Below are 6635 nucleotides of genomic sequence, written 5' to 3' on the forward strand. Positions count from 1 at the left end.
AGAAAGGAATGAGCAATGCAAAAAGGCCAACAGAACTGCAAAAGTATAAATCTCCTGAGGATCAAGAAGCCTATATGCTACCTGCTTTCAAAATGTTTATTGAGAAGTGGTAGAGAAGAAATGTGTGTGTCTCGATGTAAATTGTCTTGCTTATTAGAGAGTCATTACACCATCTATTATATCCCCGTGTGTGTTAGGGAGTATCTTTTCTCTAGACTGCTTAAACAGTGACAGATTATGCTGAAAAAACCTATTTGAAAAAACATTTGTGCTGCAGCCTGTAGTGAAAAGAAAATAAGACCTGTTAATTAAGGGTGAAAAAAATGTAGGAAATTGGTAAAAACTCTGCCTATCAGTAGTGTAGTTTTGCCATGCAATTATACAACAGAATAATTTTCAAGGATGAAGTATCTGTACTGCAAATGCCAATTTTCAACCTGTTCAGGTGGATAATCTGCTGGAACAGATTACAGTCCTTATCTTTTAGATTTGTATACTGCACATAGCACTATGAATTTATACCATATGCTAGTCAAGTATCAAAAAAAATGTACTTTGTTCTATATTGTGGGCTAGGCATGTTATTGGTACATGGTGCCAGTAGGCACCAGAGATTTCAGAAACAGATTTCAGCTCTTCTATTAAATAACACTGAAGGTACTGAGATTTCTGAAACTATGACTTTATTGCACCTGTCCAAAAAACAATTTGATACCATCTCATTTTAAAACAAAATGTTTCAAAATCTTGGCATGTGCCATGAATGCTGTATTTATGATTGATTGATATATTGTATTTATAGGGGACCTGTAAGTTGTAGGACCTGCGAAGAGTCTAATCATTCTTCCAATTTCATATTGTTCTTGCTGCTTTCACCTGCTTTCCAATTTTTGGGTTGAATTCTGTTAGTTGGCCTCCAGATAGAGGTCAGGCTTTTACCTGTATATCAGTCATTGCCCCCACCCTGCCTTCTTTTACTTCTGAAGTGCTGCCTTTATGGAGTTCTATCTAAATTGCTGCAGTTTCTCTTTCTACAATAGATACAATTTCTTAGTTGAGAAGATATCAATAGATGGATTTAAGTCATTGCCTTCACCAAATAGGTTGAAGTGTATTTTAAAGCAGCCTTAGAAAAGCCCCTTACAGCAAATCTTTTTCAAGGTGATGGACTGAAAAAAGCAGTAAAGTAGATGGTATTTTCCAGAGAACTGTCTTAATGCCTGGCCAAAATGAATCTTTAAAATATAATCTGGGCTGCAGTTGCTGATTCCATCAAAGGGGGGAAAAAGCAGAGACTGAAAATCAGATGATGGCTATCTTGAATATTGCTAGACTAGATGTCCGTCAAAATATGCATAGAAGAAAAAAATGTTGAATATGTGAGCTTTTAGTGAATGTTATTGCTGCTCTTTCTTAAACAGTCTTGCTCTCCTGAATGCAAGGATGAGAGTCTATCTGCAAAATGGGCTGACTGGTGTTTATCTCTTTTCCAGAGGTCCTAGTTGTACCTATACATTGTCAGAGCCACAGCTAGAGTAGCTGAAAGCCGTGTAGCATTTGTCCAGCAAGCGAGGAGAATGTGGATGCTCACACAAGGGGAATATTCACATGGGCTTCTGCTTCTTCTGGGAAAGGATCAGGTTTTTTAATCACTGTCTCCTGGTAATTTCTGAAACAAACTTGATTAAGTCCATGCCAGCAGGCCAAATCCAAACTCTCTGAAGTGCGTACTGTAGAGGTGGCTAGCGATACCATATCGCAGTGAGAAGCTCAAGAAGTTTTTTCTTGCTGTTGGCAAGACAGTAATAGTGGTAGTATTCTCGTGACTTACAAAGTAGAATTAACTTGGCTCCTAAAATAAATCTAGAGGGAGGGAGTAAAGATATTAATTAGCCTTTCTTAGTGACAAATCTCTCTAAAGAGTAGTTGTCCAGACCTACTATTACTTTTGCTGGTTTTTAGCTGGTTGAACAGTTCTTGTCCTTTGGCCTATGGAAAATGAAGCTTACCTCAAGACCACGGTTGCAGACAACTTCTGCAGGTGTAGATTTAAATGATTGTGCACAGTTATGCTGAATCCTACTGAGCTACCCTAAATTCCTCAAATTACTCTGACAGAATTTAATGAAACTGTAACAAAAACAAAACCTAAATTAGTTTTAGTCTGGTCACTATTCTCTGTCTGCTTTTTACATGCATTTAGATCATTTAGAAGCCTCATTTTGGTTATTCTGCTTATCTTGTTCCTAACATAACTTACATATTCTCCTTTATTAGTATTTATTCAATGTCAGTATAAAAGCATGGGAAATAAATAACCTCTTTCAATGGGCTGCAGCCATCATTTTCATGTGAACCTTAGTGGAAGTCACTGAGAAACAGTAACATTTAGATCTGTGGAAAGAAAATTGAAACAATAATTGAGATGCAGACTTTTAAAATCAATATAAACCTTGTATCTAGAAGATGATCTTTGTATTGATATTCAGGTAAACAGCAGTAGAGCAGTCCTTAGCCTTTTACTGGATAGTATTACATGTCACAATATTTATAATGCAACATATGTTTTACACTGTAATCCTTATAAAGCTAGTTGTTTATTGCTTCTAAGCCTTTCTAGATGTAGTTGAATTTCTTTTTTGCTAGGCAAATTGTTAATGATAAGGTAGGCAAATAATAATTTTCTTGTAGTATGCAATTCTGTCTCCTCAAATAGGGGACTCTGAGATATTGAAAGTAATTGAATACAAGGGAGATGTAACATTTCTATCACAGAATCCTCTAGATAAATGTCCATACTTAAATTATTTTATCCACTATAACTTCTATTTCAGTAACAATTGGAAGATTGAACTGTAACTGAAGACTTAATCTTTACTGCATGTGCAGACACCCATAATTAAGTTGGGCATAACTGTTTGCCTTGTACCATAATTTATGTTTTAGATGAGATTGTGGGTTGTTTTTTTTTTTTTTTGGCTTTTGAGATAAACTGGTTTCTCTTCTTCCTATTTAGTGCATAGGCTTGGTGTTTTCTGACATTGCTGTATATACTCAGAACTTGCTATGTAGTAACATGAGAGGCTTTATGTTGGTGTTCTGTCAGGTTAACAAAGATTACACAATGGAGATATGAATGCTTACTGTAATGCTGCTCCTCCACAAGGTGTCTGACTTCCTTACATCTTCGGTCTTTGCTTCAGCAACATTTCCTCTTTCTACCAGTTCCTGATAAATCTATGTTTGAGATGGTGCTTGTGTTACATGGATGAAAAATATTTTTCATGATTTTATTATTTTTTTTTTATTTAAGAATTAATTCATTACCTTAATTATGGGAATGGTAGAAAATCTGTGAAGGCCAGAATTGTTCATGATACACGTTAAGTGTTTAACTTTTGCTTCTTCCTGTGTATTTTTTGACTCTTGTATATTCCTGTTCTGTTATGAAGTCTAACACCAGTGTGCTAGGACCTGATCCAGAAAAAGTGATGTGTTTTGCTTCTTGAAATGTCCTTAATGATATTTATTGGCATTCAGACAATATTTGTCTGAAGTGATTCTTATTTGTGGAGGATGTTTTGAAAAGGTGAATTTAGGGCACAGGTATTTATTTTGCTCTTTGCTAGAGGTATGCAATGGGGAGAAATTTTATCAATGCAATGTGATATAAATCCTTGATCACCAAGTATTACAAAGGCCATAAAAATGGCAGACCAAAAAATAGTTTTATATAGCAAAATAAACAAAGTGTAGATATCCTGAGAATACTTAGCTTTCCCGCAAACAAAATATTCTTAGACTTTTAACTTTCTGAAGGAAAATGTTGAAGGAAAACATTCTGATGTATATTCTTCTCCCCCTTCACTTCCCCCCCCCCCACCTTAGATAAAGCTATTTGCTGAATAAATCAAATACACAAATAGCTTTGACCCTGGAACTATATTTTCTGGAAGTAAATGAGCTTTGATAAATTTTTGCACAGGTCTGTATGCAACGTCCCATACAAAGCTGTATATAGATAATTCTGCTCTGGCTAGGTTCATTTAATTTCTAAAGTATGTGGATGACACAGCTACTTTTACAAAAGCTGAGAAGAGAACTTGCATGATTTTTGTCCAGATAATACATTATTCGGGAGATTACTATCTGATATAACAGGAATAGTCATGGCTCATTTATGTATATGTCAGAATTTTTATTATTACATTGCATACTTTTCAAAATTTTTTGCCTTAACAATATTTGGATTTATATTGGATGTAACTGAATTTAATTGAATAGATTTTTTTTTTTTTTTTGCTGAAATTAGATATAAAAAGTGCTCTATTTTTCAGTGGAAAACACTCCAGTTGCCTGGATTATAATGCTTCCTCTGCCTGAGGGAATTTTGAAGTCTGTGCCCCTTAGTGCTAGGGCAAAGAACTCTTTCATTCTGTATGAATAATTTAGCAACCCCTGCTGCAGGGGTGCAAGCTGGAAGTTCTGCATCTTGGTAACCAATTTTGAAGGACAGCTTTGGCATTAAGAACCTAACCAGTGATGGAGTAATTTCTCTAATACCAGAGGAAAAGACCAAATAGCACCTCGTTTAAACTTCTCTTAACCTCTAGTGCCCCCTGTATTGCCCATATTTTCACCAAATGAGTATTGTCCATGTGTTATGGTGTTGTGGAAGTGGCATGGAAACTTCTCTGTCCTAGGGAGACTTTGCCCCAGCATTTCCCCAGCAAGGAACTGCTGTCTACTGTCTCTTTCACCCAAATGAAGAGTGAGAGGTTCAGGAAAAGGTCTGCTGGCTTTGCCTGGCCCACAAGTTTTGATGATGCCACTAGTGATGAGGACAAACCTGTTCGTTTTCTGTCTGTAAACATTTCAGGCAATGTGAAGGCTTCCTTTTCTGTTGGTATAAATCTTTTTCTGTACTTAAATGGCAATAAGGGACATACCTCTGTTGCTATCCAGTAAAGTGTCACTTTGGATCATGTTCTAAATCCTTAGATCTGAGTATCAATTATGTTGAAACTGGAAAGGCTGTCGTGATTTCCTGATATTGTTATATGTAAACTAATTGATATAAAAACCTAAATATGAAGTATAATTAACAATTTCTTAATATACAGTCCTTTATAATGTGATTTATTTTATAGTCTTCTGCAATGCGTAAACTTGGTAAAGCCTTCTGTTCTAGTACAATGAAAGCATGTACAGTACCATGTTAATATACTTATTGCAGTCTACTATATTTTAAATAGGTGGAATTTTTTCTTTCCTGTTTGAAATACTTCAATGTGCTTTGTGATAACAGAAACTAAAAACCTGTCAAGGCTTAAACTACTACAGTATTTTAATTGAAAACATACCTTGTGGCAATTAATGGAAAAGCTTTTGTTTATTTATCTTCAAGATTGTTTAAAATATTAACAAGTTTCCAAACCGTCTTTAAGACAAGAGTGATATATTTTCCTTGAGGAGACTGGTCAGTAGATGGGAGTAAGTTGCCTGTTGTGTTATTTACACAAGTTTTCATCTTACATTCACAGCAGGAAGGTGAATAAAGCATTTCATATCTAATGTCATTTACTTGAAAACTTTCAGCAGTCAGTCGTCAATTCCTTTCCACAAATGGAATTCAGAATCTGTGATTGAATGACACTCAAAACTGTGATGCTATTTGGAAATGAATAAACCCAGATGCTAGAGAGGAAAAAAAATAATTTGAGGTAAAAATTGAGAGAAAAGCAGCTATCAAAAGTATGTTAGGATTTCACATTACTATCCTTGTAACAATGAGGTGACTTTGTAAAGCAAACAGTTTTAGAGTGCAATAAATTTGCTAGTCATATCAAGCTATAAATGATAAGGAAACAAGAATGGAATAATACCAAGAATATTATAATTTGAAAGTAAGTCTTGCAGCTCATTTCCTGCATGTTGTAGTGTTTGCTTTTCTTCTGAAAGGTTCCTATATAAATCCACTTGAAGCATGTCTATTTTTGTGTTGTTTGCTCATCCTTACAAAGACTTCCTCATTCAAGTGTTTGAAGATCATGAAAAAGAAGTGATGGTCTGTTTACAGAGTCATAATTTTCCTGTAGTTGTTGATAAAAGTCTGTAGTTGAGAGGATTCCAAGCTGTTGCTGTTCCTGGATTGTTTTTCTTTGAATGGGAAATCAGTAAGTGTGAAGGTGTTTCTAAAATCAGTTTTCCTGCAGTATATCATTTAATGGTTTAGTCTTAGGGTGCATAGCTTTCTGAAAAAATGAGCTGCTTAGGAAGCCTTCACCTTAACAATGATTTGAGGTTGTGCATGCATATACTTTCAAAAAGTTATTTCAAGCATTCTCTAACTACTTTCTTACTTAGATACATTTTTAGTAGTTGATTTCCATGAAAGAGTGAAACCATGTTGACATCTAACAAAATAATTTACCGACTGTGTTCAAATCTGTTGCATAACAGGAAGTTTCTGTTTTGATGTTGGTACAGGGAAACAAAGGATTTTTATTACTGAAGAGCAGTTTCAGCAAGGTGATTTTGCTGGCTAAAGTTGTCACATAAGCACAACAATTGCAAGAGAGTTGGTTTCCTTCCTGCAGGAAAATTAATGGATGCATCTTAAAAAGGGGTGAAGT

The sequence above is a fragment of the Psittacula echo genome (assembly GCF_963264785.1).
Source record: "Psittacula echo genome assembly, chromosome: 2".
NCBI classification, from domain to species: domain Eukaryota; kingdom Metazoa; phylum Chordata; class Aves; order Psittaciformes; family Psittacidae; genus Psittacula; species Psittacula echo.